The 10,457-nt window shown below is 40.4% G+C and overlaps 1 pseudogene; it reads right to left on the bottom strand.

The window, feature by feature from the left end:
- Nucleotides 1-5,602: 5,602 nt before the first annotated feature.
- LOC127677875 (spastin-like) lies at nucleotides 5,603-10,145 on the bottom strand (annotated as a pseudogene).
- Nucleotides 10,146-10,457: the final 312 nt, after the last annotated feature.

The raw sequence follows: 10,457 nt of genomic DNA, 5'->3' as shown, positions 1-10,457 counted from the left end.
TTATAGAGTTTGCTTTCATCTCATGGCCTTTAAAGGCCTCCTAACAAGGAATATGTCCATTATAATTTATTATTAAAAAATCCAAATAAAACCCAGGAGTAACTTCAACTGAATAATTAGAGCCTCCAAGAGAACAATCTTAACTCTAAAGTCTCTATAAGAAAAAGTTTGTAACAAAATGTTAGGTAGGATGACACTTAGCAGATTCTCCACAGAATAACATAGGCATTCCCTTTCTTACAGATTGATCATCTCCATTTCTGGCAGTGTGAGTCTTGACTGTATTTGGGCAAGAGACATACAATAGTTGTATCATGGGCCCTTGTTACACTTTGTAAAGAAGGATTGACTGCATGGCCCTGTAACACCAGCTACTTGGGTGGTGGAGGTAGGCACATTAAAAATTCAAGGCTAGCTTGAGTTATAAATTTAGTTCAAGGAAGTCTTGTCTCAGAAGAAAAAATTAAAAGAGAAACCAGAGGTCAGAAATATTGCTCAATAGTAGAGCAGTTGCTTAGCATGCACAAGGCCCTAGGTTCAATATCTAGTCCTAAGCTAGAGGCAGCAAGGAGAATCACACAGCCTAAGAAACTCACAGGTATCTGGGCAGGTGAGCAGGCAAGCCAGTGGTAGAATGTGGGCTCATGTGAGGGTTGTTGGGAACGTTCCAGAATTGACACTTTATTCAAGATTGAACTCTGTCCAAATGGGAGTGAAATTCAGCAACTTAATTTTTCCCCCACAGGAAGAATAGAGATGGGCTTGGATTTTTATTGGAAAAAAAACAATTGATGGTCAACACCTGGCAGAGGGCATAGAGTGAATGTCTGCATGTTCCTCTGTGTGTGGGTGTGGGTGTGGGTGTGGGTGTGTATGGGTGGGTGAGAGAAAGAGAGAGAGAGAAAGAGAACGAGAGAGAAGAGGAAGAGGAAGAGGAAGAAGAGGAGGAGGAGGAGGAGGAGGAGGAGGAGAATTAGGCATCTGTGATTACACAGTATTTAGTTTTATTTCTGTTCAAACATTGTTACATGAGAATTTGGGAACCCCCAACTCGGTACCACATGTGACCCAGGAAATCAGGGTCCTTTTTTGGGTTCTTAGTCTCTTTAATAAAGTAATTTAAAAATGGACTCAGAGGAAATCTTGGAGATAATTTTATTAGAGTTTAAAATAAAAACCACAAGGTAGGCAAGCTGTAAACATTTGCCACTGCCTGGAGGAAGAAGATGGAGAAAAGGAAGGGAGAAACCATGCTTTTGAACTTAGGCATGTAGCCAGCATCTGAAAGAATAAGACAGAAAAGACGATAAAATAAAAGTTTTTTTTTTTCCAGCAAGCTGGGTAGGGCTTTGTGGTGGCTGCATAACAACTGCACTGAGGAGTAGGGATTCTGGGAAGGAAAAGTAGATTACTTCATGTATTGTCAAGGTGACATACCTGGAAGAATCTCCTCAGCTGGAGATTTGCCTCCACGGGGTTGGCCTTGGGCATGACTGTGGGACATTGTTTTGACCAATTGATACAGAAGGGCCCAGCCCACTGTTGGCAGTGCCACCTCTGGAAAGGTAGCCCTGAGTTGTATAAGAAAGCAGGCTGAGGACAGCAGAAGAAGTGAACCAGTAAGCAGCACCCCTTCATGGCTTCTGTATCCTGCCTCCAGCTTCTTGCCTTGAGTTCCTGCTCTGGCTTCTCTTGATACATATTATAACCTGTTAACCAAATAAATCCTTTCTTCCTCATGTATCTTTCAGTCATGATTTTTATTAAAGAAACAAAGCTAGGTTATGGACCTGCCACCCTGGATTAGCTTTTTTTTTAATTATTATTTTCTATATTCTTTGTTTACATTCCAAATGATTTCCCCTTTCTTGGTTCCCCCCTCCCCATAAGTCCCATACACCATCTTCCCTCCACCAATTCCCCAATCACCCTCCTCCCATTTCTCTGTCCTGGTAATCCACTACAATGCTGCATCAAGCATTTCCAGGACCAGGGCCCTCTCCTTCCTTCTTCTTGGGAATCATTTGATATGTTAATTGTGTCTTGGGTATTCAGAGCTTCTGGACTAATATCCACTTATGAGTGACTTCATTCCATGTGTATTCTTTTGTGATTGAGTTGCCTCACTTAAGATGATATTTTCCAGTTCCAACCATTTGCCTAAGAATTTCATGACTTCATTGTTTTTAATTGCTGAGTAGTATCCCATTGTGTAATATACCACATTTTCTGTATCCATTCCTCCATTGAGGGACATCTGGGTTCTTTCCAACTTCTGGGTGTTATAAATAAGGCTGCTATGAATATAGTGGAGCATGTGTCCTTATTGAATGCCAGGGAATCCTCTGGGTATATTCCCAGGAGTGGTATAGCAGGGTCCTCCAAAAGTGTCATGTCCAGTTTTCTGAGGAACCGCCAGACTGATTTCCAGAGTGGTTGTACCAGCTTGCAATCCTACCAGCAGTGGAGGAGTGTTCCTCTTTCTCCACATCCCCACGATATCTGCTGTCTCCTGAGTTTTTAATCTTAGCCATTCTGACTGGTGTGAGGTGAAATCTCAGGGTTGTTTTGATTTACATTTCCCTAAAGATTAATGATGTTGAACATTTCTTAAGGTGCTTCTCAGCCATTGGAAATTCTTCATGAAAATTCTTTGTTTAGCTCTGTACCCCATTTTTAATAGGGTTATTTGGCTCTCTGGAATCTACCTTCTTGAGTTCTTTGTATATATTGGATATTAGCCCTCTGTTGGATGTAGGATTGGTGAAAGTCTTTTCCCAATTTGTTGGCTGCCGTTTTGTCCTTTTGACAGTGTCCTTTGCCTTAAAGAAACTTTGTAATTTTATGAGGTTCCCATTTGTCAATTCTTTTTTTTTTTTTTTTGCAAAACAAAGTTTGTCATTTATTTACAATAACCCCCCCCCCTTTTGTAGCTGTATGCACCCTTTAAGTCATTTGTTTTGCAGAAGTAAAAGTGAGACTAAAACTGAGACAGACATTTAAAGGAAAACCTGACTTAAGAAAGCATAAAGCAAACTGTTAAGTAGTTCATTCTCTCAGAGAATTAGCTTTTGTATGATATATAAACAATTTTACAGTGTAAACAAAAATGACACATATATTTAACTTAAAATTCTGTTTGTCCTGCTAAACACAAAGAGACAGAAATGAACCCATCAGGCATCGAGTCTCAGAAGAGCTCTGTAGCCTGAGCAGATCTGGAAGATTATATGGAGTCCTTCCTTTGGCTCAGTTAGGTGATCAATAAGTTCACCGAGCTTATAACATTGAGAACTACCAATCCTTATTATCTAAACAGAGCTCAACACAGAATCTAATGTTAATTTGGAAAACCTCAGCAACTTCTATCTGAAAAAGAGCAAACCTCCCAGTGAGGGTGCACACCGGCATCCTCAGCACGTGAGAGACGCAGGCGTGAAGGAAGGTTTACGGTAGTTATAGGCTGCCCACTGAGTCCCAGGTCAGCTCAGGTTCCATGACAGCCTATCTGAAAAGACAGTAACAGAATGGCCTACAATATACCTGGGTCACACAGCATCACAGAAAACGTTCTCTAACAGTAGCTGAACCACCAACCAGAAGAACAAAGGTACTTCTCTACAGTGACAGACGGTCGTGCAGTGATACCTTTGACTCTGAATTTTAGGTTAACTTCATTTTGTATCTTTTAGACATTTAAGAATTTTGTTAACCACCTAAAACCTGTCCTGAAAGAGTCATGACTTAGCCATGGTTTTGAAGGCGCTTCTATGTAAACACTGAGCTGAAGCCTATCCTACTACACACCCAGTGGGGTGCTACCTTTCCCTCCTGCATGAAAGTGGTGCAGCTTTAGAGCCTTCCTGTAGATGTCTGGGTCAGGACTGCTGCAGTTCCTCCCACCATCACGGCATGGGATCATCGGTATTTCCTAACTGACACCTTAACATTTGAGACCTTAAAAAGACACTGCCCAGAACAAAAATTACCCACAGCTTTGGTTTAAACATGTCTTCCTATTGATCGAAATTTCATTTTTATGATCCAGGGATGTCTAAAATCATGATTAAGAGATGTAATTTAAATTACAGCTAAAAACAGCATATGGTTCTAAGAAATCCATCTTCTATGTTTAAGAAATAAATCTTTAACAAGAGCAAGGGTAAAATTGAGGATGTATGTCTTTATCAAAAAAATTTTATCTGGGGGAAAGGGCAAGTGTTTTAGTATGTTTTCTCAGACATGTTTCTTACATGAAAAATTGGTGTTACTACCACAAAATTATGCTTTCTACCCATGAAATTTTACATAGCATTGTTTAAGCACCAAAGAAAAATTCTGTAAACAAACTTTTAACCAGTAAACTAATGGCAAATAACTATTTGCCTTTATACAATTCTTAAAAGGCCTCACATGAACCTCTACTTCCTATAATGCATTTTTATAATAAAAGTCCAGCCATATTTATACAAACAACAAAGAATTACTATACATTTTATGGAAACAAAAGGTAGATCATCAGACTAGTGCTTTTTAGTTACAAAGTAAGCACAAGAAACCTATAAAATATATGCTATGTAGAGGAATTCGGTATTTGAAGTTTCATGGAAGGGACAGTCATTAGTAAGAGGTGGTGGTGCCACTGGCATTCAGTTGTCTGTAAACAGTAAGAAAGTGATAAGCAATAAATTAGAAATGTCTGACCTCCTAATATGTCCCTTCTCTCACACTGATGCCTCAATTCATAAGTTAAAACTGGCTCTCTAAAATATTAGAATAACTTCAACCAAAAACAAATTCCAGGTGGAGTAAGTTAAGTCTACAGTGGACATCTGGCACATTAGAAAAAAATACTACAGGGCACATGAGGACCGATGCACATGATACAAAGACAGAGTGACTCAAACTTTCAAATCTCGGTTGTGCCAGATTTTCTCTTGCTGGTGCTATTAAGTTGCTTTCTAAACTGTTTGGCAGCAAGGCTATAAAACAGGAAAACAAAATGTGAAAATAACACATTAAGTGTTTAATGTTTGTATACCTAGGTGGACAAAAGCCTTAGTACAGCTCTCTTACTGCCGATGGGAAGATTTCCATTTGGCACTCTGGAGTTGGTAAGAAAGCAGGGAAGAACTCAGAACGCTGGGTGTTCCTTCCAATCATAGGGTGCCAAGGGACAGCAGGAAAGGAAACCAGAAAATAGACTGCTGCAAGGCAAACACTCGGAGACTGTGTGTCTTCTACTGCCCACTGTCTCTGCAATACATTCATCTGGGCACAATGCACAAATTATTATATACATGATGATTATTCATGATTATCACATACATGATTATATCATGATGAACCAGAATCTGTTTTTGCTGTGCTCTAACAGGGCCCACTGAGAAAACCACCACCATCAAGCAAGAAGGCCTTAAACAAAAATTCCATTCATATTGCATATTTTATTTAGGTCTGTTTTCTTGTTCCTCTTCAAGTTTGGTGCACAGGAAAAAAAATATCTCTAAAACATCCTGTAAACGAAGTCTGGGTTCCTGTAACTGAAGCTCGTTTCTTGATAAGTACAGTGTTCGGTGGGCTTACGAAGGCATTCGTTCCTTTAAAAGGTGGTGTCTCCAAAGTCTTTGTTCCAGCGTATGTATGTGTCTGCGGTCTGAGGATTCACACTTCGTTTTATCAGTTTTAAGGATTCTGTGAAGTCAGATAACCGAATATTTCTCATCTCCCTGGCAGACATATTCTTCACTTGCTCTGGTTTCAGTTCTCAGATAGGACCCAGGGCTGCATCCTTCGACAAAGCTGTCAGATCACTTCCAGAGTATCTATCAGTCACTCTAGTGAGTTGTGCAACTTCTTTTTGGGTCAGTGGACTTCCTTGTTTACATAAGAAGTTTTTCAGTAGGAGTAGACTTGTCTCCTCATTTGGTAACGACACGTATACCCGTTTAATGAAACACCTGAGAGCAGCTTCATCAAGCTCTTGGGGCCTGTTAGTTGCACCTATTACGAGAACTCTGTCATCTCCAGCAGATTGCACCCCATTGAATTCATTAAAAATTCCGTTTTTAGTCGTTTACTAGCATCATGCTCCCTTCTCTTCTTTCACACAAAAAGACTATCAACTTCATCTATAAAAATTTTAGACGGTTGAAGTTCTCGAGCCACAGCAAAAAGAGCTCTCACCAATTTCTCTCCTTCTCCCACATATTTTGAGGTTAAACTTGCAGCACTTATACTGAAAAAGGTCGAATTAGATTCTACAGCTACCGCTTTAGTCAGCATTGTTTTACTGTTCCCTGGAGGGCAGAAGAGCAGCAAGCCTCTAGCAGGACCTCTGAGCCCTGTGAACAACTCAGGCCGCAGAGAGGAAGAATGACAATCTCTTGCAGCACTTGTTTTGCTAGTTCCTGGCCAGCTATATCATCAAATTTAACAGCTATCTTATTGTCAACGATTTCATTAATTATGAGGTTAGCAAGATTGTTGTGCACATTCCTAAAATTTTTCAGGTCTTTCTTTTTCCGAACTGCAGTTGTGGGTGTAGAATGTTTGTTGGTTCTATTTGGTTTTGGAGTACCCTTATGTGTGATAACTGGTCTAGCTCCAGAAACCATGGATAAAACACTGCAACTAGGTGCACCGAGGTGACCAGAAAGCCCTGCGGATCCACTTTTCATGACAGTTTTTGATTGAGGCAATGAATTACTAGCATGTGTTAAGGGATCAGTCCTTTTAAGGGGACTGCTCCACTTTCTTTTTCTTTCTCATTGATGCATAGTGCAACGGAGATGTACTCGAAAGCCTGCTTGTGGAAGACGCGATACTCTCTGTCCAGGCACTGGGGGTGAGGGCGAGGCAGGTGCCAGCGCAGCCCCGGAGCTCCTCTTGGTGGCCATGAGGGCGCCGGGCGCTGGAGAAGCACTGGCAGAGCCACAGGAGCCCCGGGTGGCAGGCCAGCAGGCAAGGCAGGGTGAAGCCAACGACCAGCTGGTACAAGAAGTAATACAGGGTCCTTTGCCTTACAGAAACTTTGTAATTTTATGAGGTCCCATTTGTCAATTCTTGATCTTAGAGCATAAGCTATTGGTGTTCTATTCAGGAACTTTCCCCCTGTGCCCATGTTCTCAAGGGTCTTTCCTAGTTTCTTTTCTATTAGTTTCTTTTCTATTAGTGTGTCTGGTTTTATGTGGAGGTCCTTGATCCACTTGGAGTTGAACTTACTACAAGGAGATAAGGTTAGATCAATTCACATTCTTCTGTAAGTTGACCTCCAGTTGAGCCAACACCATTTGTTGAAAATGCTATCTTTTTTCAACTATATGGTTTCAGCTCCTTTGTCAAAGATCAAGTGACCATAGGTGTGTGGGTTCATTTCTGGGTCTTCAATCCTATTCCACTGATCTACCTACCTGTCACTGTACCAATACCGTGCAGTTTTTAACACTATTGCTCTGTAGTACTCCTTGAGGACTGGGATACTGGTTTCCTCAGAAGTTCTTTTACTGTTGAGAATAGTTTTAGCTATCCTGGGATTTTTGTTATTCCAGATGAATTTGAGAATTGCTCTTTCTAACTCTATAAAGAACTGAGTTGGGATTTTGAAGGGAATTGCATTGAATCTGTAGATTGCTTTTGGCAAGATGGCCACTTTTACTATATTAATCCTGCCAATCCACAAGCATGGAAGATCTTTCCATTTTCTGAGGTCTTCTTCAATTTCCTTCTTCAGAGACCTAAAGTTCCTGTCCTACAGATCTTTTACTTGTTTGGTTAGAGTCACACCAAGATTCTTTATATTGTTTGTGGCTATTGTGAAGGGTGTCATTTCTCTAATTTCTTTCTCAGGCTGCTTATCCTTTGAATATAGGAAGGCTACTGATTTGCTTGAGTTGATTTTATAGCCATCCACTTTGCTGAAGTTGTTTATCAGCTGTAGTAGTTCTCTGGGTCACTTAAGTAGACTATCATGTCATCTGCAAATAGTGATAATTTGACTTCTTCCTTTCCAATTTGTATCCCTTTGACCTCCTTATGTTGTCTAATTGTTCTAGCTAGAACGTCAAGTATTATATTGAAAAGATATGGAGAGAGAGGGCAGCCTTGTCTAGTCCCTGATTTTAGTGTGATTGCTTCAAGTTTCTCTCCATTTAGTTTGATGTTGGCTACCAGTTTGCTGTATATTGCTTTTACTATGTTTAGGTATGGGCCTTGAATTCCTGTTCTTTCCAAGACTTTTAGAATGAAAGGATGCTGAATTTTGTCAAATGCTTTTTCAGCATCTAATGAAATGACCATGTGGTTTTTTCTTTGAGTTTGTTTATGTAGTGGATTGCATTGGTGGATTTCCTTATATTGAACCATCCCTCCATCCCTGGGATGAAGCCTACTTGATCATGGTGAATGATCATTTTGATGTGTTCTTGGATTCTGTTGACAAGAATTTTATTGAGTATTTTTGCATCGATATTCATTAGGGAAATTAGTCTGAAGTTCTCTTTATTTGATGGATCTTTGTGTGGTTTTGGTATCAGCATAATTGTGGCTTCATAGACCGAGTTGGGTAGTGTTCCTTCTGTTTCTATTTTGTGGAATAGTTTAAAGAGTATTGGTGTTAGGTCTTCTTTGAAGGTCTGATAGAATTCTGCACTAAAACCATCTGGCCCTGTGCTTTTATTTGGTTGGAAGACTTTCTATAGCCCCTTCTATTTCTTTAGGGTTTATGGGACTTTTTTTAGGGGTTAGATGATCTATTTGATCCTGATTTAATTTTGGTATTTGGTATCTATCTAGGAAATTGTCCATTTCCTCCATATTCTCCAGTTGTGTTGAGTATAGGTTTTGTAGTAGGAGCTGATGATTTTTTTTAATTTCCTCAGTTTCTGTTGTTATATCTCCCTTTTAATTTCTAATTTTTTTAATTTGGATACTGTCTCTGTGCCCTCTGATTAGTCTGGCTAAGGGTTTATCTATCTTGTTGATTTTCTCAAAGAACCAGCTCCTGGTTTTGTTGATTCTTTGTATGGTTCTCTTTGTTTCTACTTAATTGATTTCAGCCCTGAGATTTATTTATGTCCTTCTTGTGTTCCTCTAACAGCATCATGACCAGTGATTTTAAATCCAAATATTGTTTTTCTGGTTTGTTGGGGGTATACAAGACTTGCTGTTGTAGGAGAATTGGGTTCAGATGCTGCCATTTTGCCTTGATTTCTGTTAGTAAAGTTCCTATGTTTGCCTTTTGCCATCTTGTTATCTCTGGCGTTAGTTGGTCCTGCTTTTACTGTCTGGTACTTGAACCTCCTGTAAGCCTGTAAGGCTATTTCTGCTCCTCTGGATGACTGGGTTTCCCCTAGATTGCTGATGGACTGCCCTACTCTTGGGTGCCTTTGGAGCCCTGGTGTGCCTTGTCCCAAGCAATGTTATACTCAGGGTTGTCTCTGTGTACCTGGTGTTGCCTGCCTTGTCTGTCTGGGAGCGAAAATGGTGGTTGGGAGCCCCTCCAAGTGTTTGCCTCTGCAGGGCAAACAACCCATGACAGGGCTAGCACACAGACAACCCGCAGAGCTACCCAGGTCTTGGGCGCAGGCAGAAGCCTTGCAGGCTGCATCCCAAGCTGTTAAACTCGGGATTTCTCTGTGTACCTGGTGTTGCCTGTCCTGTCCGTCTGGGAGCAAAGATGGCAGCCCTGGATTAGCTCTTAAGGAAGGAGCCAATGGCATGTCTTCACGTAGTAGACTCCATTCTTTTATCTGGGAGGTGACAGTTTCCTTAATGAGCCTTTAATGCTAGTGTAATAGCATTACAGAGAAGTTTTGTGTTTTCTCTATCTTTTCATAGTCATGGGAGATTTCATCTGTTGTTAACATTCTGTAAGATGGTTTGTGCTCAGCTAAAAAACACCATAACATAAATGTTTGGTGCTCAGCTAAAAAACACCATAACAAAGAATGTTCCTATTCTTTTCTATTTCTATACTCTGTGGGGTAGTATAAGACTAGGAGAGAGATGGGTAAGCTTTATCTCATCAGATAACTCAGGATAAGGGGCTTATGACCTAAGAGTTGCTGAGTTGCTCAGGCTCTGCCTTTCTGTAAGTCACCCTACATTGTGTAAAACTGGCCATACCTTTCCTGGAGAAACTCCATTTTCCAAGCATCTGTTGATTCTATTTTGAAAGCAAATACTGAGCCTGGATGATTCTGTACCTTGCAAAAGTTGTAAACACTTGAGACTCAATTATTTCCTTAAAACAAAAAGATGCTACCCTACAGATTTGTCATGGGCATATTAAGATCATATGAGGAAAACCAGAACTTATTAAAGAGAGCAGATGAGTAAAAGCACAATGCCCTGACTAGGATCCTACAAAGAGAAGGACACATTGTTGCCATGGGAACCATTCCCACAACCTGCCATCTAACCACCTGGTTTGAAGAACAAGGAACTTATAGACAATA

The sequence above is a fragment of the Apodemus sylvaticus genome, chromosome 2, assembly GCF_947179515.1.
Source record: "Apodemus sylvaticus chromosome 2, mApoSyl1.1, whole genome shotgun sequence".
NCBI classification, from domain to species: Eukaryota; Metazoa; Chordata; class Mammalia; order Rodentia; family Muridae; genus Apodemus; species Apodemus sylvaticus.
This window is presented reverse-complemented; position numbering and strand designations above follow the sequence as displayed.